Here is a 26,434-nt window from a genome sequence, read left to right on the forward strand (position 1 = left end):
TTAAGCCACAAAGACAGTGAAAATTGGAAACAAACATGGCTACTGTTGGCTAACAGTTTTAGCTTTCTGATTCTTTAAAGGATCATTCACCTTAATTCCAAAACCTTCATCGAGGTACTTCCAGCACATACTGTTAAATGAGTTAAATTCCTCAGTTGTTCTGGTTTAAAAACACACTCCTTTCACCATCACATAAACAAATTACCGGTATATATACATTTCTAAACTCTTACAACTACAGGATTATGTGTCTCCTCCTTTTTGTGTCTGCACCACAGGAATCAAGGAGATTTGTAGCTCATAGAACTCCTTACTAACTTATTGTGGTCTTTTTTGGCTCATACCTCAGGATAGGTCGAGCATCTGCGATCTAACTCTACAATCACCGATCACAACGGTTCTGTAAGGTTGACTGAACACAACAGATTTGTAAGAAATCAGAAAAACCTTATAATAATTAATGATATTTCACCGTTACTCTCGAAGAAACTAAATAAAAAAGCAAAACGGAGAGGAATGGACAGACTGTGTTTACAGAGCAGATAAGTGAAGAATCACAACCGATTTTGACCAGCTGGCTTTTATGTCACTTCAAAACTCTGAGAAACCCTTGAAGGTTCGTCGTCCTTCTGGGAGTTCTTCGGCCCCTATGACCCCTCAGCAAGCTACTAAAACTGTTTGGTCCAAAAACACCTTTTTGGTACTAATCCTGAATCAGATTTGAGCATTACAGCTGGTGGTGTTCTACTCGTTTCATGGCATTAACAGCTCTGAGAAGCCAAACTGCCGGCTGTGAAAAAAGGTTTCAATCTGTGCCTTCTCAATCCCAACACATCCATACCACAGGGTAGCCCCTAAAGCATCATCTTTGGACATGCAGGGTCTCTGCAGAATCTGAATATGTTGCCATGGCAATAGCTTTCCTCGTGTCAAATCATGTCTAATTGACCAACTTAGCTACTTTTAATGATAAACAAAGAACGAGTAGAGAAATGTTAAGGATAAAAAGAAGGAAGATGACAAATGTTGGTCTCTAACACGAGTCCAATGGTTGGGAGTCAGGATGCTGTCCCCTGCTTCCCCTCCGACTCCTTACATGGTCTCAGTTAGTCATTGAAACATGACCACTTTATACGATGACATTTTGTGATTAATGGCATAGCTGGTGTGTCCGTTACCACTGCAGAAGGATGACTTGCAATATGCAGGAGTGACAGTAAAGGGTACCCCATGTGTTGAATAAAGACGTTAAGGGCTCTCAACCAAGAATGATGATGGGATCGTCAAAACCTATTTCTACCATGTATTCTGACATTGGAGGTACAACAGGCCCACACGATTTTAAATTGATCAACGATCAATGAAACTGCCCTCTCTTAACCTAATCAGCCACAGAAAGCATTCTCAAATACTTTCTGACATGGAATTTAAGTAGTAAATTCCTGTGGCAGCGTCATTAAAAACACATTAGATGGCCCATCTTTTAAGGATTACAACACTGGCTCAAGTATAAATAACAGTTTCCATGAAACAGAAAGAAGAAAAGCACACATCTTAAAGCTGGCAGGTGAGGATATTCTGAGGTTGGAAAAAATTTCATCGAAACCAGATGAACTTTTGAAGGTCTTATGCAATGAGACTGACTGCTGTTTACTGCATGTGGGAGTGAAGGAACCACAATTTCTTCCTCAAGTTCGCAGAATAATGTTGAGCGGCGCACACACAGTAAAACACATGTGCATGACCCAATGAACCAGCAAGTAACGAGTGCGTACAAGCTCGTCAAAGTGTGCGGTTTTCACTGCGGTTCATTCTCCCCTGGAAAAGCCCCCGGAGCATTTTAACAGTGGACATATAACGGCGCGTCTGATTTGGTCAGTTTACGTACGTAGAGAAACCTCATTGTTTCTCTAAGGATGTGCCACAGCCGAGGTAAGGTGAGCTTTCCGAAAGTTCATGGCTCCGCGAAAAGAGAAATCCTTCTTTTAACGGAGCAGAAAGCATGTCTTTGTGTGAGAATAAAATACTTGCTCAAAGCTCAAAATTTCACTGTGCATGCCAAAAGTTATTAAAGATCAAATTGATGTATTTTTCCTTAGAAAAAGGCCACTTTCCATTTGATTTACAATTTGCCGCCACAAGCACAGCATTTCTGCAGATCAAGAGGACTAGAAATGGCAAAAAAATATTATTAAATGTTAGTGTAGTTCTTTATAATAGGCAGAAAATTCATTGAAGCTCTGTTGATTTCTCCTGCTCAGACTTCTATAAACTTCAACATAAAATCACGAGGTAAAAACAAGAAAAAAGGAACTTAATAATACAAAACATGATTGAATACATAGTTAAAATACACAATGTAACCTTCATTATCTTTTTTTAATGTGGCCAAACAACTTTTAAAAAATACAGCCCTAGAAATAATTGGAAAGTGACAAATAGCAGTTTGAAGTTTTGAATTCAGCATGATTACAGATACCAAACAACCAGCTAATCACACACCGGGGAAGGCAGAGTTCACCGCATCTTAACAGATACAAAAACACATCGTTTCTGTTTCGTTAAGAGAAAACTGCTGAATGAGAATGTGTAAAAGCGCTCATGTGTGAATTCATCGTTCCTAACCTACGGCAAACGGAATGCAACTCCAATAAAATGACCCTGAAGCTGCTCCACGTTTTCTACATGCAGTTTCTTTGCAGATTGTTGAGCCTGTGCTGAGCTTTACTTCTGAGAGACTCTGCCTCTCTCAGGTGGTCTGTTTTAAACCCAATCATGTAACTGACCTCCAGCTGTTTTCTCTTCAGTACCACTTACTTTTCCATCCTCCATTTGATAAAAAACTGAATTTTCCCTTTAGTTGCCGAAGCTTGACCTTAATGGTTCTGTGGCATTAGCCTTTAAGTTCTACAGATGCAGCTGCTTGATTGTTGTCAATATAAAAGCATTGACTGCAGCCCTTTCAGCTTGAATGTGACTTGTGGCAGTGCCGTTGCAGCAGCTGCACTTGCCACTCCCACTGCACACATTGTTGTCCAGGGTTGAGAGGAGAAAATTGATTTGTACTTTGTAAAGATTTAACTCTATCTGCAGCAAAATCCAAGAACTAAATTGAAATTCAGTTTTCATACAAATGACACAGCTTTCTTTATTGGAGTCCTTAGTAAGATTTAAAGACCTTGACATTTGTGGACTGCTCAGTTTTTGATTGGTAAATTCAGCAAGGAAGGGCTGTCTGCCACCAGCCTTTGCTTTAGATTTTAATCCACAGGCTCCTGGATGGCAAAGTGAAGTGAGCTGTAAAAGTCCACTTTCACTCGCCCTCTACCTACAGTCAGGAGGAAAAAGTGGTCTATGTGCTATATGATATGTCTCCATTGTGCTAAACTTTTCCGATATCAAGAGTATCAATCTGATCAAAATCTGCTGCTTGCAAATGCAAAACTGATCAAATCTAATTTTAGTATGGCTGTAAACAGGTTTGAATCAATAATCTGAATGATTTCAAGAAGATTAAATGAATATTTATACATATGTAAACATGTATAATGACGTGAGATGTCACTGAAGCACACGTAACACGTCCACAACCACTGCCTCGTGCATTTAAAGCTAACACCAAATCACAGCCTGGGCCTTAAAACCGCTGCACGTTTTAGTAGACACACACCCTCTATGGTGTGAAAAAGAAAAAAGTGATCTTTATGAATCATTACAGCCGACAAAAATGAACACCTGGCTAGATGAACCTTTTCCAACAGACACTTCTGACATTTTACAGACAGAATAATAGATCAATTATGAAAACCTGCTGTCCGACTCAGCTGCACGGCTCTACAAGGAGTCAGCTTCGAGGCAGGCCTCCCTCCTCCAAATACCCTACATTTAAGGGCGGCCCAACCGATCCATACACGCAAACACAAACGCACACAAACGCACACAAAGGCGCATGCGCACACCCCTTTTTTGTAATAAAGTATCAGTTAATAAGCAGGGGATTTTTGTTGGCCTAGCCTGTTGGAGACAGAGGAAGACACGCTGGCTGCCAAATCAGTGTTTTCACAGCCTGAATCACAGCTTACCACTGATGCTAGCCCAGGGAGGAGCATGCACACACAAACACACACACACACACACACACACACACACACACACACACACACACACACACAACAAATTATATGGGGTATCGAAGGGTGGATTTATGTATACATAAAATCGGGAATTAAGGATATAAATAGAATAAATTGCCTATCCACACACACATAGACTTGTTGTACTGTCTATATTGATCGACATGCACAAATTATAGCTGACTACACAAACTTAAACACACACGCAGGTTTCCGTATAGTTGTGAGCCCAACCCTTACCGCTGGCTTGAACCTGATCCTAAGCTCAGCCTTCCAACGGAGAATCAAATGTCCTAACGACTACGGCGTACAACAAGAATGTGTCTGCACGAACACAAACAGGACACACACACACACACACACACACAGAAAATCACAGAAATTCAGACAGTCACACACCTGCCTCTGTCTAGTCCCATTCTTTAACACACACACACACACACACACACACCCCAAACTGTTCACACTGAGTGGAGAGGAACAACAGTCGCCATCAGAGGGCCTTCTTTTCGGAGAAAAATCTCCCCCTCTCCGTCTTATTCTATCCCCGTCTACCTCTCTCCACCTCTCTCTCCCCCTCTCAATCACTCCTCCGGTGCAGTTTGGGCTGTTTCCATGGCAACTCGCCGAGTCCCATGGTCGCTTCAGGGAGAGAGTGCTACCCCGCGCGTCCTGCCCAAAATTAAAAAAAAAAAAAAAAAAAAAAAATCTTCACTCAAACTGTGGACTTCAATCTCTGCTTGTGTGTGTGCGATTACCGTGCATGTTATCAGTGCACGTGTGTGTGTGTGTGTGTGTGTGTGTGTGTGTGTGTGTGCTTGTGTGTTATATTCTCCCAAATGATTGGAGTGGCCACCAAAAAACCACCAATTTCAGTCTGTCTGCCTCAGTCTTTGTCTTTGTAAGAGACACAGAAAAAAAAAAAAAAAAAAAAGATTTCTCTGCGCTGCTGCTTTAGATGTTGATGATTATAGAATCACAGATATTTTCAGTCTCACACTGGGTTATTACAGATATAATCACTATCAACACGTGAAACACTCTGTCAAGTCTAATCTAATGCAGTTTGACTGATTATTAGTATTTAGTGGGAAGCTGATCATATCTGCATTCTTAGAGGAGCTACTCCAATCTAATTTCACATGTTTAAATAGGAGTTTATTTGTCATTATTGGTGCATGTTTCTGTTTGGAGCCCCATGGCGGTTTTAACACCTCAGGAACACAAAGATACTGATATCATAATGATTCCTCAGTGTGGTAAATGTCAAATTTTTTAATATAAAGAAAACTAATGAAGAAAATATTGGCAGAAAGTAACGAGATTAAAGAAAATGCCATCATTACAATGATTAAGTGCTCACTTGATTGATAAGATTTTACACCAAATAATATTAAAATGCTAATGAGATATTCATTCCTTCATTTTGTGTCTGGTTCCTTATATCTAAAAAAGAAATGCCGGTGTATTTATGTTCTCTTTATCGGCACACGAGGGAAGGAAAAGAAAATCAAGTGATCATCTGTCATAATCTTTCTTTTCTAATTCATTCGCTCATTCAACAGGCAGCCAGGGAGAAGGAGAGTAACGGGCTGTAGAAAAGACAGTGGGAGAAAGAGGATGGAGGGGAGAGATAAAAGAAGAAGAGTGGAGCGACATGGATGAGGGGGATAAAGCTGCAGATTTGTAGAGAGATGGGAGGAGAGATGGGAGGGGAGAAGGAAGGGGGAACGAAGTAGCATGAAGCAGGAAGAAGAGAAAGAAGAGGGCTGAGACTGGATGAATGAATGGAAGATAAAGAGAGTAGTATGGGGTAAAAATAAAGGTGGAGAGAGTAGAGGAGAGGAGAATGACGGAGGAGGCGGAGAGGGGAAGGTGAACAGAGAGAGAGAGAGAAATGTAAGGAGGACAAGGGAAACATGGGGAGGTGGAGGTGAAAAAGAAAGAAGGGATGGAAGCATGAAACAGAAAGGATGGAGTGATGAGGGAGAAGTTAAGTGAGACAGAAGCATCTTTCATATCTGCCTTTTCAAGTCGCGCCTTTATTGCTCGTTGTGTCATGTGTAAAAGTAGAGAGGAAGAACGGGGGGCTAAAGTTGGCCCGCCGCCGACACGCCTCTGAGCTGGCGAGAGAGGTGGCAACGGAGGTGAAGCGGCCCCGCCTCGTGTGCGCACACACACACACACACACACACACACACACACACACACACACACACACACTAAGCAACGGTAATTACACTCAGCTGATTCTGCGATGTGGGCCTGATGTGCGTACAGACACGGTGATGCAGGGCTGAACCGCCTCTGTTGAGCATGTGCGAATTTACCAGGAGGAAAAGGGAGGGGTGAACAAGGACACCTTTTTTAAGCGATGAAGGCACGGCCGATATGTGAAAGAGAAAAGAGGAGAAAGAAGAGGAGGACAGGACCAGGGAGAGGTCGAAGGGTGGAAAAGTGAAGAAAGGGCCGAGTAAACAGTGAGACCAAAGACAGAGCAGGATAAATAAGTAGATGAACTAAAAGAGGAAAGTGAGAGAAACTAAGACAATAAAAAGAAAGAAAAAAGAAGCAAGACGGAAAGCAAACAGATGGCAGACAGACAAAAAAAGAAAAGAAGATAGAGGGGAGGAAGGTGAGGATGACATCGGAATCGGCAGGCCGTACAAGAAAAGTGATGACAGGAGAATAACGGAGGAGATGGAATGGGAGAAGAATGAATAAGGAGAAAAACTTCTCCTTTTGTCCAAACCATCATTTTTATCCTTCTCGTGTTTCTACCTGCGCTTCTACCCACTTCTCTTCATCTTTATTGTCATCTCATCCTCCTGTTCCCTCCAACATCCTCCCAATTCATCTTTCACCCACCTTTGTCTCATAATTTCTACCCATTTATTTTCCTCCCCCTCCTTCCTTCCTTCCCTCCCTCCCTCCCTCCCTCCCTTCCCTTTGATTCGTTTTTCAAAAGCTGCCCAAACTCCTGCGTCCTCCCGCAGCGTCTATTTGTTTGTACATCAATAATATCTGGTGACAAACGGCGGCCTTTTCATCGCTTACATGCCAACCTGAAGCCTGACACACTCCCTTTAAATTAATTATTTCTTTCTTTTCATTTCCGCCCACCCTCCCCCCATCTGTTTTTTTCTTTTTCTCCCAGAGTGAACTGTCGCTTCGACAGGTAGATGTCAAGTTCCCTTTTCTGTTCTCTGCTGAGATAAATAGACCTCCCTCTCCAAGAAAAATCACATAAGACAAAGAATTACAACAAAAGAAATAGCTGGACTGCTTCACAGAAAGCGAGAGCTTAGAAATGATGAACAAATGAAATAATGTCGTCATAAATGTGAGTAAAGTTGAGGTGTGAGAGCAAACCTGTGTCCGTGTTTGTGTCTGGTTCCTGAAACCCTGGCACTGTCGTCATGACGTTAATGTAATTGCTGAGATGAAAGTTAGTTTATTGTTTCCCGTGTGAGAAACACATGATCATCGTCACATAAGGAAACTGCATGACTCGAACCAAACGATGTCAGGCGCTCCAATAAAACCCTCAGGCCTTGACTTCGATCCTTTGTGCGTACAAAACAAACCTACATCCAGAATCACATCACATTAAAATGGCTGTAATGTCCGGATGAAGGGATTTTTTTTTCATGACTTAAAGCAAATGTGACCAAACATGCGACGTCTCTAAATTGTGACAAAAAGTACGAGCTTCTATGAGGCCAGTTTGTGAAGAAATATGTGATACTGTTGAACTTACATGTGAGGGGAATCAGCTACTCTGGCTTACAGAGATCAGGTTGGTACGCACTTAAAGCGACTGTAAAACTTATTCGTTAGCATGATGTTGAGCATGCTGATTTTCTCTTTTTGCTTTATCTGATCATCAACCTTAATCTAAAGCAAGACAATATTGTCTTACTTTTAAATGAGTTGCAGATAGCATATTCCTGTTTACTTGTTATTTTGAATAGTCTGCTAACAACCACAACAATCCACCTTTACACACTTCCAAAGACTTAATCTCATCCACACCCTTTAAAAATACTGAGCATCGTCCTACCTGGGTTTGTCGACTCTCCCTAAAAGTGTGTCTTCTCGTTCTGCAGTGAACTCTGGAAAGAAACAACATTGCACTGTATTAAAAAAAAAGCCTCTTTTACTATTCAGGTCTTTCCTGTAAAATTCAAATGCAAGAAAACATCACTAAAAAGACAGAATTAGGCTGTGAGTTGACATGTCTAATGTTAAATAAATTGAACAATCTGTAACATGTGAATAACCCAACTGTTTGCCGTGCTCATTTTAAGAGAAGTTGAGTTTCATTTTACCCAAAAAGACGGTTAAACTACATTAGAGTGTTAAATTCAAGTCCAAATAGTTTATTTGTGACATAGTTGTGGTTCAGTTTTGCGGGTTTGAACTTTTGTCGTAGTTTTGAAGGTTCGGATGGCCGGCAACACTGTTGCTTTAATAAACAATTGCCAAATGCAAGCGCGGGTTGTTTGAAGAAGCAGAAACACTCAGTGTGTGTGGGTGCGGGCAGACGTGTGGCTAACTCTGTGCTTTACTGAGCATCGTATCAATCTGACTGAGAGCTGCTGTCTGCAAAGCCTTCATTGAACGAGATCTCACTTCAACTTAAAGTTGAAAACTGGATTGAAATAATGGAAAATGACTGTATTTCTGTACAGTACTGTATTCATCATTTTAGAGAAATTTCCTTAATGTGAGTGGGTACTCTAAATAAATACATTTGTTTAAGAGTATGGACCTTTCAGGTTTAGCTCATCAGAAAACATGGTTCACATTCTTTATTAGGTTCTAATTGGATTAATATCAGAATACGGCTGTGCATGTCAATTTAGCCAATGTTACCAAACTGGATAACATTAAAATAACAGATAGAATAAACAGATAGAATAACTGAATTATAATCAACATTTCTTGGGATTTCTTCTTGAGAGAAGAGGACCACAGTAGCCTTTCAGACCAACTCGTTTCGCTTCATGGTCACGCTGCATCTTCTTCGTTTGTTTGTTTCCGTCTTGTTTTCGCCCTAATTTTCCTAGAACTTGGTCCAACCTTAGTTGTCATGGTTGGAGGATCATCAGAACCCTAATACAGACACTAAAACCTGTGATCACAGTCTGGTTGACAGACTGGATGCAAAGTGATGGCTAACAAAGGAAATACTGTTTTCATTAAGCAGTGCTGAATGAAGACATCACAATTTCCCAATCTGGAAACTGCACGGGACTTTCCACTTGCCCAAATATAGATTTTTGTTCCCCCAGGCTAGTGGGCAAGCATTAATATCAATCTCTGGCAATTAAGAATGGAATTAAATAGTCACCCATTTGCAAACCTGATAGAGGATATTAGTCACCAGACATTCCAAGTGTCCAAACTTACATATTTATTACTTATCTGCGAAGGCATGGATCACTGAGCATGTACATCTTCATCCATGTCAAGCTAAGACACATCCTCCACTGCACAGATAGCATCACCAGCTACTGGTAAGAGCTGCAGTTATCTAAAAGCCATCTGCTGTTCTGCCTTCCTTCAGGAGCTGCCAGTAAATAACTTAAACGGACAGAGACAAATGAATACACTGTCGCAGCATTATTTTGGTTTCACAAATCTATGATAAGCTAAAGGTGGCTTAATGACGCAAAGAGATGAGCAGCACTGCAAAACTAGCACATCAGCTACATAAAAAAAGAGACACTTAGTGAACTGTTGTGATAAAAAGATGAGTTTGTGGGATCCCGCAGAATGGATTTTTAGCTCCGTTTTTTTCGTGAAATACCAGGAAACGTGGTGCAGGCATCTTATTTACCGGTAAGAGTCACTGGTAACCAGCCAAGACTAAATACCTCACCGGCCTCCCTTCTTTGAATGTAGCTAGATGTGTTTGTTGGAGAGTATGTTGAAGCTGAAAGTGCTGCTTTTTGCTTCAGATACAAAGTAGATCAAAAGGGTACAGAAAAAACCCTTTGTGAAAAAGTTCCTCCTCTAGGGGTTACACACACACACACACACACACACACATACACACACACACACACACAGAGGGACTAAATAAATGCTGTGTTTGAAACACAGGTGAGGTTGAAAGCTGTGTCAGTGTGGACCGACCTTCAGGCTGTTTGCTATGAGAATGTTGTGGCATCAAGTGGAAGTTTGTGTGCATTTATGTGCATGTGTCCCTCTCAAGTGTACGATGAAGAGAACGAGTAAAACTCATTCAGGCTCCTATATCTACACACACATACCCACAGACGCACACAGATACACACACACAAAGAATCGGCAGCCAAGCAGAGAAAATAGTTTGGCTGCACATCCTGTACTACTCGTTTAAGCTCCACACTGAGAAACACCAAACTCACTCTGCTCTCTGTTTCTTTGTCTCTTTTTCACTGTTTTGTTCCCTTTGTCCTTCTTTCTTTCACACACTTTACTTTCTCACACGCACACTCTCCTCTTCCATGTGGACAAAGCCTTCATTCAGAGGGGCTTTTGGTGAGGCGGTTCGGCCTGCTGGTGAAACCCAGGAGCCGATCCAGATCACACCGATGGGTTTTCATATCTTATCTGCCGGTTTGAGGCGGTTTGGTGGACCTGTTCTAGAACCGGCTTGGCCGGTTTTCAGGTTGGGGTGGCTTGGTGGTTTTTAGATGACGCAGTGAGATTTGAGTTTGGCACACCTGGTTTACCATATGGGTGGGTGTGGTGAGGGACTTCAATTCGTCAGTTTTCCTGACTTTTATCGTGCGTGATTGGCTGAAAAGCACCAACTATTTTATATTTGGTAAGATGATACTTTGTTTCACGGGTAAGTCTGTCGATAGTTTGTGTAATAATATATTTAGTGGTTTCCTGGTGACACCTCTTCACTTGACATGCTTAATTAACTTTTATAGGGTGTGTCACTCATATTCAGAGTCCGCCAGCTACATTTCAGAAGTCAAGACATTCTTGGCTGCCGTGAACCTGTTGTTCAAGTACAGGTGCTTCATCCATCTCTCCTATTGCTGTGATAGCTAAATCTTCTCAGCATGTTGGGGGAAATTCTTCACAATGGGTATAAACATTTACTGGATTTAAGGATTAAAGGATTAAAATTTGGTGGTCAAAGGTCAAAGTGACTTTAATTCAACAAAACTGGTCGTGAACAGTAACTCCTTCGATCATAAAGAAAGCTCCTTTGAAACGTCTAATGAGATCAAATTAGTAAAGTCAAAAACATGTTTGGTCCATTACTGGAAACCATACCTCAGAGGCAGAAGGAAACAGATCATATTTCATGTTGAGTCAGACTGGTGTTGGTGGCTGTGATAGCTGCATGGTTGATGTCTTTCATTTCTCGCCTTCTATTTTTTTTTTGTTAAGGAATAAAAAAAAAAGAAATCCAACCACAGACCGAACCAGTAATGTGGTGAGATTACCAGTTCAAAGGTTTAAAGTAGTCTTTCTGTTTGCTTTTTTCTTCATCGAGCGTAGTCTGATTGACTTCTCCTTAGTTTGAAAAGTTTCTTGGTCTTTTTAGTTGGTTTCAGATGTTTCGATGTTTTCAGATACGGATTTTCTACAGTTTTTCGACAGATTACTAACACAAAAATGTAGGTTTAATTGGGTTTTAATTTTGACAAGCATGTGGGTAAATTGACAAAGTGATTATCCAACTTAAAATATCAACAACTAACCAAATTTGACAGATTTCTTTTGGAACAAAGTTTAATCTATGCAGTCTGCAGTCTCAGGTTCGTCTAAACTGAATTGGATTTATTCAGAGCCCTGACTTTCCGTTTCACTGCCTGACAGATGCAGATTGTTTTTTGTTTTTTTTCCATGAGCAGCGCTCAAGTTTAACAAACTTTTGCAGCTAATAAAAGTGAGCGATGCCAAATTCTGCAGCGCACAGGTCAGACACGAGGAGAAAAGGATCAGACCAGCTACTGTTTCTAATCTATTACCGGCTGGTTGGCCACGACAGACTGCTTTGCAGTTTTTCTGAGTGGCTGGCTGCATTTGCCGCCTGTTTGTGTCTCTGTGATAAAAGTTGTGAGAACAATACGCAACGTTTACTGCCAGATTGTGACGCAATCTGTGAGTAAGTATGTGCATGGGCTTACATGCAGCTTTTCAGCGTGATGCAATTATGAAAAGAATATGTGTGAGTACGACCGTCTATAGATTGTGTTTACGTGCGAAAGTGTGCGTGCGGCATGATGCAACGAGGATGCAGAGCAGCCAGCAGAAAGCAGCTATGTGCGCCAATAAACCCTGGCATGGGGGATGTGTGTGTGTGTGTGTGTGTGTGTGTGTGTGTGTGTGTGGGAGAGGGAGTGCTGTATCATCGCAGATGTGTGTACTGTTGGTGCGTGAGCAAGTGTTTAAACAAGTGTGAAAGACAAAGACAATGTGACTGAGTACTATTACACATGCAGAAAGGAAAAGATTCTTCGCAGGAAGCTCGTTACAGCAGCAGGGGAGACGAATGCATGCAGGTGTGCGCGTGAGTGTGTTGACCAGCTGGCGTTCCACATGTGGACGTGTCCTACAGAGACCCACTCCTACAGTGGATCTACGCCCTGTGCGTGTCTGCTGGCAGTGTGTGGAAGTGTGTGTGAGAGTTTATAAAGGACTTGTCATTTGGTGGGAGTGTGATGAATGTGTTAAGTATGTATGAGTCAGTATTTTTTTTGTATACATGTTTATCTAATCGCGCAGTATCAGTGCAGTGACTCCCACCGCACCTTCCCATGCAGAGTCGGAGCAGAACTGGGGGTAAATACAGTGAGTTGGAATATGTTCTATTGGAGTTCAATGAAAAGAGTCACATCGTCGAGCTGTCTCAAGCCACTGTACCAGAATTTGATTTGGCATCACAACAATGAGTACGTCATGATCCTGCAACACTACATTCTCTTTTGAAAAATGGGCCAAGATGCCATTTACTATCAACACCAATATCACCATCCAAAGACAAAGCTCTAGTCAGGATTAATCCGGGAAGTCAAACTGACTTAAAGCTGTGATTATAACCGGGGATACCTGCCCTTCAGGCGCGCTGGACTGGCAGTTTTCTTCTGAAGCGGCAAGCGCTGCTTCTGAGAAAAATGGTTGCTCAACACCAGAGGAATAGTTTCAGTAATCCTTCATGAAGTATAATACACAAGCAAGCAAACGTTACGTCACAGTTCCAACTTCTCTGTTTTACTTTTAAGCTGTTTTGATGTATTTATTTACAAAAGTTGTACTCTCTTGCATTTTGATGCGTCTGGAGGCCACCTGCTCACACACTCTTCCTTGAAGCTCTTCCTGTTTTTCAAACCTGCACTTTACGCAGTGCGCGCCAGGTTTAGAAAACCAATAGGTGCACGGCGGGCCGAAACGGGTCATGGCATGGCTCGTTGTCAATGCAGTCAATAAGAGTTACAGCTTTCTGGACTAGACTTGTATCATTTGACCAGGTACACATATGCAAGGGGAAGCACCGATTTGTTGACCAAAGTTTGTCCAAAGTCACAACACTGAGGAGAAAATGTTCAAGACATTCTGCCGCCTGGAACATCCTCCCTGGGAGATCACTGCACATTTAAATAGCGCTAAACTCACCGCACAGACGCTGTGTTTAGGTTCTCATTCTCCCGTCTGCTGGACGTGAGCCGTGGAGCAAGTGCACAGCACTGAGGTCAGTTGGGGTCGAGTTGAGCACATAGATGCAGGAGTGATTCAACTCCCAACCACATTAATGATAGTATGTTTTATTCTAGTGCTGATTGTCTACACATTTCCTAAAAAAAATCTTTTTTAAGTGGGGTTCTGAGAAGTACTTATGAGTCGTCAGTGTCTCAGACTGAAAGAAGCATGTTCTCAGTTTGGAGAATCAGAAGTAAATCAGACAGTTGTTTACTTTGGCCCAAACTGCAGAGCATCCGTCTTTAACTTGTCATTGTATACCAGAGATAATTTACATTTGAAAATGTATTTGAGTGAAAGAGCAGTTTATAAATCAGCATGAAAACAGGATCTTACAGTGTAAATATCTATCAAGATAATGTGCCAAAATATGAGTCAGTATTACTATAGCAAGTTGAAATTAGACTTTAGATCAATAAAGTGAGTCACGGTATGACCTGGTGTCAACAACCATGGCATGATTATGCATAAGATATTGACTATGAGTCATACTGTCTATACAGGATTTCAGTTCAGTACCAACAGTGGTGTTAAATATCAAGCACTTGTATGATTTCCATATTGATTTCCATATAATTTATTAACACAGCGACAAAGCTTCGGTGTTGGTGAGTCACTACAATTATTTTGTATAATTCAGTATCAGCGACTCAGAACGTGATGGGTATTAACAGCTAACACTCACTGGGACACATTTTCTCCGCGTGAACGCCGTTATCTTTCTAGTCTGTGATAGAGTCGCCCGTAGGGCGTACCTCTGCAGTATAAGTGCTTGATGTATGCAGCAGGAGTACTCATGTAGTATCTGTTATCACAGTATTGTAGTACCAGCCAATACACTTCTTAACATTGGCTGTTTCCAAGGTCGGATATTTAACAAGTGTAACTGTGTGTGTGTGTGTGTGTGTGTGTGTGTGTGTGTGTGTGTGTGCGTGTGTGTGTGTGTGTGTGTGTGTGTGTGTGTGTGACCAGAGGCAGTGCAGTGGAGGGGAGCTAATCCACTAAAGTAACAGAGAACTGACAGAGTCAGAGGTCATTATCATTCACACACTGCTGAACACAACACTCACACTATTCACAATACTGGGTCTTCAGCACATCCCTAACACACACACACACACACACACACACACACGCACACACACAAACAGGCAGCAGATTCTGTTACAATGGCACACAAAGTGTGTTCAGATACTCATCTGGCCGTTTCCTTTTTGCAGCTTCTTTCTCTCTTGTTTACACACATGAAGCTGGAAAAACACAATCCAGCTCTTGTTCTGTCTGCACTTCCTCTCAACCAAACTAAACCTGAAACAACCCAGCCACCCACCCACCGACACTCAAACACACACAGAACAGATGAGTCTTAATCTCCTGGTGCCATAAAAAAAAAAAAAAAGAAAAAACAGGCCATTTTGAGATGGTGTAACTTCTTGTCATCGAACATCCTGTTAATTCCTCCGACAGCGTCAAACAAAGCTCCTCTGAGTCCCACACATATCAACACAAACAGGCACTGGTCTCAGACGAAGACAAGCAGAAAACAAGCTAACGCAGCTCAGCTGGTATTGTATTTGGGTCTGTGCTAAATATCAGATATCAGTTAGTATGATCAATTTCAATGCAACCAGCAAGGCGGGCCAGAAATGATGCCATCGTGTTCCGCAGACTGTACTGGTTTGATTTTTAAAGTCGTGCTTCCTGGAAACCACATGCTGCCCTGTTAGCTGCAACAGTTTGGTCTCCATTAAAAGCTTTAATTAAAACTTTAGACTGTTAATCAAAATTAGCCCTAACCACCAAGTTAGCATCTGTTCCACTAACTTTCACCAGTCTTTGCGCTTTAACCGATCTCAAAGAGCCATGAGCATAAGTTTCAAAAGAAAACTCAAAATCAATTGCTATTTTTTCCCCATCAGGCTTTTACAGAAGCTATTGCTAAAAGTATCCCCTGCTGAGTTTGTGAACAGGTAATGCTTTACATAGTTGCAAACTTTGTACTGTTAAACATAAATCACAAATTAAAGGTTCTACGTACATGATGTTTCTAAAGCAATTCGCTATGTTCAGATATTTTGCATTAATGCTCTTAGCGGAGAATAAAGTGTGTTGTAATCCAAGCATCTTTGTTCTGACTAAAAAAAAGTGACACGTAAGCTTGTTCTGACCAACTGCCGAGTTAATTTGAAGCAAATTTTTCAAATGTCACTAAGTGCAAAAAAGTTGCAGTGTGTCAACTAAAGAGTGGCTGTACAGGCGATGCTATGCTAGGCTAAAAGGAAGAAACGAAACAAGTCGCTTTGGCAGTGTTCAAAAGAAAAGGTATTCAAGAAGCTTTAAATAAATAAAGCTGTTATATTCTGGTAACAGTAGCAACTGGAAAACTACGTATGGCTCCTTTTCCATTAGATGTACGTTGCTATTAAAGGCTCGGGAACACCTACTCTATTCATAATGAATGGGTAGATGCCTCCAAACTTTTTACAGGTACCAACCATGAGGACTTTGGTGGCACTGGTTTGAACTTACAGTTGCTCTTTCACCCCCTTCGCTGTCCAGAATTGTCTTCCACAAAGTAAGCGTGCAGCTATGAAGCTGCTATGAGCACCTTTTGACTTCCTGCTGATAAAAACCACAACACACATATCCATCCAGTCTTGATTCTCAAATCTTGAATTTTACCATTAAAAATACCACTTCAGATATTGCTGCTAAAATGATTTTGCTTTATTGGACCTCTTCTTCTTTTCTGTTTAAAAACACTCGACTGGAGAAGCGCCATCTATTCATTTGAGCATTTTAGCAGTGGATGAAAACACACGTCTTTTGCAGCTTTTTGGAAAAAAAAAGTGCCCAAAATCTGCATGGGATTTAGAAAAAAAATCCAGCATGACAAGTAACCTTGACAACTTTTTAGATTATTGTTTCGTCATAATCTAAAAACAAAAAAGTTTAAAAAAAAGTGTCCTCTTCAAGGGCATTTCCGCAACATCCATGTTGCCAAACTGACCAACGCGATGGCCTACTTTCCGGTGAAATGCTGATCTGTTAAATCATTACCCAAACCTGTCTGTCCACTGTAACGAAAGCATCAAGCTGAGAGGAAGTGCTCTGGAAGATATCAAAGTTTCTGAACAGTGCAGTGCTGCTCCGCTGGAACTCCTCACACACCCCCAGGGAAGAATTACTTGGAGAGAATCAAGATGTTGTTACAGAGAAAACAAGCTCTCGGCCTCTCAGAGAACATCGACCACTGTTAATGCTGCACAGATGTAGGCTCAGTGCAACTCTCACTCTGCTCGCTGCTCTGCTTTCAAGCAGATGAAGCTGCTCCGAGAACGGAGCAGCTTGAATGGAACATTTCCACAAACACTGACCAATTCGCCAGCTTACACAGTCGGACTGTATCGCTGCTTTTCAGAGCATGTCACAGAGTTGGGTTAAAGCGCATCCCTCTCTCTGTGCCAATTCTACTCATCTCCCAGATTTCCCAGGATTTGATCAGATGCAGAGAAACGTGCGTCAGTCTTACTAAAGACTGAAGACATAAGCCTCGGAGGCCGCTGAAATGAAGCCAACTTCACATGTGACTTCTAATATTTGGCTGCTGTAGCAAAAAAACAAACTGATAAGCCACTCAATCTGCGGGTGATCGGAACCGCACGGTTTCAGTTTTATGGTTCAGAATTCTGTACAAGTCTCAGAGAGATGTAAACTTCACTAGAGGCCAAAGTTCTGCTGTGTAAGCCCATAAAGACCTGAGGGCCCCTCCAAGCATGGGCATCCTCACGTGCTGCATCCGGGATGGGAATTATCTAAAACCTTAACCCGAATGAAACCAAACACCAAATTATCCACAGCAAGAATACTGCACATGTTAAATTGTTCAAACAACCCGAACAGACGAAGCACGCTGCCGATACTTTGGTAAAAAGCGTTCAGGTCGGATCGTGCCTTCAGGCACACAACATGAATACTTGGTTCAGGTCTGGCTGCTTCTGTTGTTTCATCCCTTAAGGAGTTTTTCTTTTGTTGTTGTTGTCGTTTTTGAGGAAAATTCATGCAGCATTAATGTAAATTAGATTCTCGGAAATCCAGCTTACAAGGCGGGAATGAGCAGGGGTAATATTGTACAGATGGAGCCTCAGTACAAGTCCCATTTCTCTGCGTTCCCTACACTGATACCGTTTCATGCTCTGACAGAAAATGATTGATCAGGAGGGAGCTGAATTCATTGTAAAGCCCAAAAAACTACTTTCAATCTTCATATGATCATATCGCAAAAATAAAAGAAAACAACATATTAAATCTGCTTTGAAACCATGCTCAACAGCAACAGACAAACAATTCTTACAAGAGACATCCACAAATGCAGTGCTGCTCTGATAAAAGAATAATTTCATGGGTTACACTGCCATTTCTGTCTCTTTCTACTCTGTTACACCACCTCTACCGTCAGGGAATTGTTCAGAAAATCCTGCAGTACAAATGGAGCTAAGGAGGAGCTCCTAGCCTTTTTAACACGTCTCCACTCTAAACCTCCATCTCCAGTCCTTCAGAGGGACTTTTAAGGATTTAAAAAGCCAAAAATGACTTTTTTTTCGGTAAAAACGCAGTTAACACGGACAGAATTCTGCACAATGTGTCAAGACACGACAGCATCGACTGTACAGAAGTACTGTGATTTCTCACATTTGTCATGTTGCGTCTCTGCTCCCAAAAGTGCCGATAATTACACACCGCATACAATCTGTACAGATGATGTTGACTGTTGCATCTTCTATGAGCTGTGATCCTGCAAACAGTTGATGTGCAGAGAAAAGATCAACATCCAGAGATGCAACATGAAGTCTAACAACACCAACCCACAGGGCATCTTCTCTGCTCCAGCCGTAAGCGTACAGTGTAACACGGTGTACCGTTTCAGAAATAGGATTTCTATATTTAAACTCTGTGCAAAGCGAAGTCAGTCGGATATTTGCCCGGAAAACAATTGTAGTTAAAACGTGAGAACGACGCTGTGTTGAATTGTGGAGTTTGAACATCAAATTAATAGAATTGATTCATCTTCTAGTATTAGCTGTCAGCGAGTGGCTGCTATTCGTCACCCGTTGCGTGGGTATCACTGCATTAGAGCCCGAAAAATGAACATTGAAGGACAATTCATTCATTATCTGAATGACAATTAATCATCAACCATAATTTTCAGATTTGTGACATTTCCTCTCTGATTGGAGCACTAAAGCAACATGCTCGTCTGTTACCGTCACCACTGCTGGGATTGTTGGTGCTTTTCAAGTCTTTCATTCCCAAAACTGCTAAACCGATCGGATTTTCCTTTTGCTTCAACGGAAGACATACATTAATAATGACTGAAAACAAGTTTATGGTCTCCAGATGTCATTACTGCAGCAACGGAGCCGGAAAAGTTCTGTCAAGCAGCTGAGAATAATGTTATGGGTGACGATAATGAGAAGAGACGGTGCAAAGACAACGTTTCCTATCCTGTAAAAGTCTTCCAATCAGACCCATCTTATACAGCATGTGGGATAACTTTCATACGGAAGGTGTTGACTTTCAAAGTGCTCCTTATGATGAGGGAAGACGGGCTTTCTTACAGAAGGTTTTCCCTAATGTAGCACTATCCGAGATGATTTTGGATGGAGCTGAACGCTGTTCACTTCAGATGAGACGTGACGACTGTGAAAACACATTTTCATACTCAAACCATTCAAAGAGCCTTTGCGCCTTGTATTTATATAGGCTTTATATAGCCTAGATATTTCTATTATCTCCAGCAGTTATTGCACCATAAATGGGGGATGAAAAAAACCAAGGCATCCAGGAAATGAAATATTTGGGGACAAAGAGCCCATCTGCGTGTGCAGCAGCAGGCAGTTAGCAGACTGTGTTTCTGGATTACTCACTGGACATAAAGAGAGGGGGAAAAAATCAATTGCGTGATGAAAATAAAATCACTGTATGAACCTTAAATCCTTAAAAATACATGTTAAGGACCTCTGCATATATTAAAAGCATTTGCGGGTATTCTAAAAAGGCCGCCGTGCTGCCTCAGCAGCCACTCTTACACTGAGAAAGCCTCAGTGTGAATGCAGGTTGGGGAATCCTTCATAATATTTACTGAGTTTACTGACTTGGCTGATGGCTGTGTTTTCTTATCCTCGAACAGAGAGGGTGATTTGACTGATGCTCGTAACAGATTGCATCACAGCAGGGGACGAACTGAAAGGGTTTACGCACCGCAGCTTTCCCTAAACTGTCTAACAGTGGCAGCGCTCCACCTTGTAAATTTGGAATAGCAATTTTAGAAATTTCCCAGCAGTCCATCTCCAATTGGCGTGAACTGGGAGTAGTGGTTGATATCAGTGTTGTATCGCTGCTTTGGCTGAAGACCACCTCCAAAGGGCAGAAAACCGATTCTAGCTTTGTGAAAGCAAACACTCACCGCAGTCTCCGGGAAAACACCTGAGCACCTGACGCAGTTCCTAGACCAAAGGTCATTTTTCCTCTTACAGTCAGAGCTCTTAAAGCCTTAACGTGATTTCATACATGCCAAAGAAATCCGTATACTGCTTTGACGTGTGAGCTAAACCGACTCCACCTACATTTAGGTCTTTCTGCATCCACAAAAATAAAAAAAATCCGCAAGAACATTATAAAATGTCCCATCACAAAGTAGTCCTGCTCCTTTGGAGAGACATCTAAGGTCTAAACAACAACAAATTATTACAGCTAAGCAAAAAAGGGCTAAGAAAAAGCTCTAAATCTCTAATGTTTCGGTTTGATTTTCTCACCAAACAACAAAATACAAAAAGAATACATATTCGGGTCCAATCGGGATGTTTTATGCCTTTTACTAGCAAATGAAATTTTGACATAAAATCTACTAATAAAGTCTATAAAATAACAATAATGTCCATTTGTCGATCACATTATGCAAAATGTCCAATAAAGCTAAGGCTATGTGTGGAGGGGGCGTGGTGCCTCAGCTGCAGGAGAGAGGAGTGGAGAGCGCTCAGGGGAGCAGCACCAGGTGAGTGATTAGCACACCGGCATCCACTTGTCTTATCACTCTTCCCTTTTAACACAGTAGCGTGCTGGACCTGGGGAGGGTGGAGCAGAGACAGACACATGTGGAGTCGGCAGCACGAACCCAGAGAGGAAAAGGCCTGCGAACGACTCCACTCGGCGCGTATTGTCTGTCTGAAAAAAAAATAATGGACAAACCGTCCTAAATCTCCGAGTTTACTTGCTGAAAGAACACGCAGTGGCATACCACACAATTCAAATTAGCAGTAACCAGATTTATGCATCTGTATTTTGGATGATGCATTTGTACAAATCGCATATTCTTTAAGTAATTCAGTCTGGCTTGTTTGACGCCATCATTTAATTTATTTCATAGCTGATTAAATTGAAAGGCCGTGACAACAATCTAAATGACTGAAACTTCATCACTCAGATGAAATATGATGGATGTAAGTGCTAAAAATGAAAATAAAACAGTGCTGCGTTTTAGTGCAGCACCAGTTTTTAAAAGCTGAGTTAAAGGGTTGTAATGAAACATGCCAACACAGCGCTTAACGTTTGCTGTGCTTCATCTGTGTCGAGTCCGATTCCGTCGAGTTGCAACCGAGACATTTTTCAAAACAGGTTCAACAAATACTCATTATCACAACAGTGTCTGTAAGAGTGTCTGAGAAAACAGAGTTTTGCTCGGGTGGAAGTAACATGGCCGACTGTTGCAGTTTCTCTTTTTAAAATCCACCAAAATCTAAACCCGCGGATCGCTTGTGCTCGAAGATGCTGCACAACATACTTACCTGCCAAGAATGAGGACACGGTCGCCTGATTTCATGGAGGGCAGTGGCTGTTGCTTCATGGAGCTTGAGAGAAATCCCCCCCTTAAATCCCCATTTGGGACCAGCTGAGGACCTTAGTTACATCTAATTTACAATCCAAATCTTTGTTGTCGTTCTCTATTGCCAGCTCTGAAAATAAGAATTGGATTGGGGCTCCGTGGATGAAAAATGTTTCATCCATCCAGTGAGTCACACATCGTTTTAATTACAAGAAAGACGACATCTCCAAACAGCATCATGAAAGGAGAAAATGCTACCACAGTTCTATCTTCATTTCCAAAAGTCTGGTCTTTATGAAGAGAAACATTTTAAGATGAATGAGCACTCTTTTTTTTTTTATAAAAGGTGAGATTTAAAACCGAAGGAGGCAGTACGGAGACATTCTGATCTGTATTCCCTTGATTCTCCATCACATCTTTTGCTCGACTCTTCCAGCTTGTTGAATATCTTTCAAACGCGGACTCAAACTTGCTGAAGTTTTGGTATTTGTGCTACAGAACACTAAGTGTTGTGCCCCCCCCCATGGAAAAAAATTAATTTTTCCATTATCCTTCCAGACAATAGCCAACTCTATTCATAATAATGCATAAAATAGCATTCTTTGATTTTTGGGTTTTGTTTTTGCTTTATATTCTCCTCACCATTAAAAACCAAACCAGAGTCCTTGACATCTTCACTCCCTCCCACTACCAACATTTTTTCTCATTTCTGAAATGATTTGCCAATTATAAAGAGAATTTCATTCAGTGCTTTGTTGATGATAAGTAAAGAGGGCAAATGTGTTTTTTTTGTTAGTGCTTTTTCCTTCTGCAATTAACTTGTTTCTTTTCTTCAGCCTGAGAACAGCAAGCGCATTTTCTTCAACTGTAATAGGATGAGTTACCTTTAAAATGTCCATTTCTGCTCACTCTCACTTAAAATGTGTACAATGTGCCCCTTTCTGACACCTCCCTCCCTAAGAAAGAAAGAAAATCTGTCGGGAGATTTGTTTTTATCTTTATTTCTAAGAAACACCTCCAGAGTGACACTTAACAAAATTGAACAAATGTGTTGTGGACGGATGGGTGTGTGTATGGATGGATGATTTGGGGGAAGCTGTGAGGCAGACCTACCTTCCAGTCTAACACTCATTACTCAGAAAAACACTTGACTTCATCGTGGCCTCAATTATACAGTGCTGGATAAACTCCAGGGTTACTGCTGCTGGCGGACGGAGGGGGGCGTCTGGCGACAGCAGCGCAGCACTTTGGATGGAGAGTACACGATCCTGCTGCTTAAACCTTGACCTCCTCATCTTTATGGTGGGGAATCCTGAGTGGCGTTGAGCCAAAAGAGACGCCAGAGGCATAAACTGAGGAGTAACCTGAAGCTGATTCCAGCTGAACATTACAAATCTGCTTTCTGAATTGTTCTATAACTTAAAGTGTAACTTCTGTTTTTGCATAAAGTACCACAAGAAAGATGCACGGCAGCTCTCAAAAGTCGCTCTGCAGCCGAACAATGAAGCCAAACATCCAGCGAGAATCAAAAGCACTATCTTTCAACCCCAAGATGACCAAGGAGTGCAGCAACAGATGGTCTGACCCCCACAGAGCCCTGATCTCAACATTGTGGAGTCAGTCTGGGATCACATGAACACGGAGGATACCAACACAGCCTAAATCCACAGATGGCCAATCCTCCAAGATGCTAAATGGCCAGCTTACTTTGAAATGTGCGAAAATAGACTGAAGAGAAAAATAAGACAAATTTTAAGCTAATCTTTGACCCGGGTGTGAAAATGGTTTCGATAAATCAAAATTTCACCATTTTCCCCCTAACTAACTATCTTAATTCAACTAAATACTCTTTTCAACACTTAAAGCTTTCCGTACAGTCTGGCAGGCGATTTATTCTCCTTTACAGGGAGCACATCTTTTACTGGTTTTTATCTGTGTGAGCCATGAGTTTTTGTAGATTGTGCTCCACAAGTTGCCAGAAATTTGTGTCCAGAGTTTGTCCTTTTGGCCGACGCGGTGCAGTTTCACAAAGGTACTTATGTGGCCTGGGAGGAGGCATTGCTTTAAAGGCTAAAGTCAGGGAGAAAAACATCTCCTGCAGTCGCATCTGTGGCTGTTTTTAGTGAAGATTAAAGTAAATCCTCCTGCAGGGAGGCATACATACATCCCCTCATATATAACCACTGAACTTAGGTTTAGATGTAAACATGAATGATTTTATTAACACCCTGTCCGCAGTATGCAGTTAAAGTAAGTACTCTTTTAGACACACATTCCTCTGAACACTAGCAGGTGATGAGGACTGTTACATAATTCACAAAACAAAGTAGTAATCATTGTATCACAATGTCTAAAATCACCTGCAAAGTTTCGAAATGAACTCTTTCATTTGCTCATTTTTCTGTGAGAATCTCTAAATGTCAGGATCGAGACACCAATGAGCAGAAGAAGAACAACGGGGAGGGGGGGGGGTGTGTGGAATCTGCACACAGAGTTTGGATGACACATTCTTAACTCAGAACACCCACAACCACACAGCGTTTCACAGAGGAGGGAGAAAGAAGAGGAGAAAAAACAAAAAAAAGCACAACCGTAAAGTTAAAAACTTAACACCCCAAGACCTCAGAGGAAGAGCTGTAATCACACAACCACCAAGCAAAACAAGAGAATCATCAACAAGTGAAGTGTCTCCTGAAACTGAGGAGTGCTGCGATGGTCAACTTTAGCAGCAGCAGCAGCGGCAGCATACAACAGCACTTTCATACAACAGCTCGGTGAAAAAGACCGCCCGACCACACTGACTGCCCACTCACACCTCCTCCACAGGTGTGTGTATCTGTGTGTGTTTTTTTTTTTTTTTTTTGGGGGGGGGGGTGAGTCATCCTCTCCCACGTAGCTAATACCTCCAGCAGTGTTTGTGGAGATCCCATCAGCCCTCACACAGTACCTGCACCGGACCTCCCACTCCCACCACCGGCTCACATTCTTTTCTGCTTCCCGCAGCAATGCTGCCGCTCAAGATTTTCAAACAGGCGTCCAGCATTTGGAGGCAACAGATGGCGATTTTATGAACAACATTCTGATCATAGAGTGACACAACGTCGGGGCATAGCATGCATCGTGCAGCCTTTGTTTTCTGCCGTTGATAAAAGACACAAACAGGAGCATTCAGACGTTTAGATCTGCTCCGGCTGAACCGATGATGCGATGCGCTGTCAAGTCTTTTGATCCGCTGCATAATTAAGACTAATGATCTAATTCTGCAGACGACAGGCATCAAAAGCACAAACTGCGCAGCCACACATTATAAACACGATATTTCTCCGTGGTAACTAATCTCTTTTAATTTCGTTAAATGATGCAGAAGGTTCTTAAATCAGGTTTCAAAAACCTGAAGGTCACGAAACTCATTCAGCATGAAAGCAACACAGCAGAGTCACAATGCAAATAAGAGGAGGAGAAATTCACAATGTTATCAAGCACAGAGCTGTTTCTGCAACCCCAGCATTGTGCCATTTGGTGGATACTCTCAGTCCAGGTGCTTCATAGCACCTTAGATGCAAATATTTTTAGCTGGGATGACCCATGTGCAAACTGCACCCATCACCCCGGCAGTGTCGGAGCCGTGCTCCACCCCCTGAGCCTCACACAGCCAATTCAACAAAGCAGAAAAGCTATGAAAACAAGCTTTCCTGGATATCCAGTAGGGCTGGCATTGGCCTGCAGGCTGGCTGCAGTCCAGCAAAATGCTGGGGAAAAAAAAACACACAAAAAAACAAAACAGACTGGACGGCAGCCAAATGGTGGTAAATTTTTGGCCGCAGCTGGTCAGGTTTTCTGCACTGGTAAACCTTTTACACTGCTGACTACAAGTAGCTGTTGGTGGTCAACTTGAAATATTCCACCTCCTCATAGGAACACTAAGAGTTTTAAGGCCTAAGAAAGACACACGTTAAATTTGAATGGAAGATTTTGAGCGCTCACCGATATTTTTAGTAGTCAGATCAGACGTCTTGGTTGAAAACCAGCAGGCACTTTTTTTTCCCGCCCTCGGTAAATGTTTCACCATGTGATGAAAACAAGTGACTTTAGTGGCTCTGAATGTGACACGATAATAGATGGGCAATCCCGTCATTTCATCATCCTGTGGTTTTTTGTCATGGTAGAAGCTTGTTTGCGGGGATGGCGATACTCTGACTGTCAGTTCGTCCACAGAAGAGCAAATACCAGCAAAAACATTGCCACCAACCTCAGATGGACTTATAATGATGCCAAACAGCGATGCATGCATGTGCAAACAAAGATGAGTCACATTATATCAGTCCAACGTCAACGTGCTCAGTTCTTCACTCTGACTCGGTGTTAAGTTCCACAGATTTCTGTTTGAGAAAGACCTTTTTTTTTTTACCCGCAACCAATCTGCAGAGAGCGATGTCCTCGTCCTTTTCAGCCAACACAGGAGCTGTCTTAGCAGTTTATACTACATAGTTAATTACATAGTTGTGACTGTTAAATACCTCACGGCTCCAACAATAACGTCCAAAAAATTACAATGAAATTACAATAATGTAAAAATAATCACAGCTTCAAAGTTACATCAGCAGCAGCAAGCTTTCTTCCAGATTTAAATATTAAAGCAAATGGATCCCTGTTTTATACATGAGCAGCTTAGAGTATGTTAAGCTACAAAGTTGACCCGAGCTAA

The 26,434-nt window shown here is 41.8% G+C and overlaps 1 protein-coding gene across 4 annotated transcripts in view; it reads right to left on the bottom strand.

The window, feature by feature from the left end:
* The window catches only part of LOC142368274 (zinc fingers and homeoboxes protein 2-like), a 135,541-nt gene that overhangs the window by 58,845 nt on the left and 50,262 nt on the right, over positions 1–26,434 (bottom strand). For 2 of the 4 annotated variants that reach the window (XM_075450398.1, XM_075450399.1), the window contains one exon: positions 8,197–8,248. The exons of the other annotated variants lie outside the window; for them this stretch is intronic. The gene's annotated coding sequence lies outside the window, so the exon portion shown is untranslated. The remainder of the gene's footprint in view (positions 1–8,196; positions 8,249–26,434) is intronic. 4 annotated transcript variants of the gene reach the window in all.

This window comes from Odontesthes bonariensis, chromosome 18, assembly GCF_027942865.1.
Source record: "Odontesthes bonariensis isolate fOdoBon6 chromosome 18, fOdoBon6.hap1, whole genome shotgun sequence".
NCBI lineage: Eukaryota > Metazoa > Chordata > Actinopteri > Atheriniformes > Atherinopsidae > Odontesthes > Odontesthes bonariensis.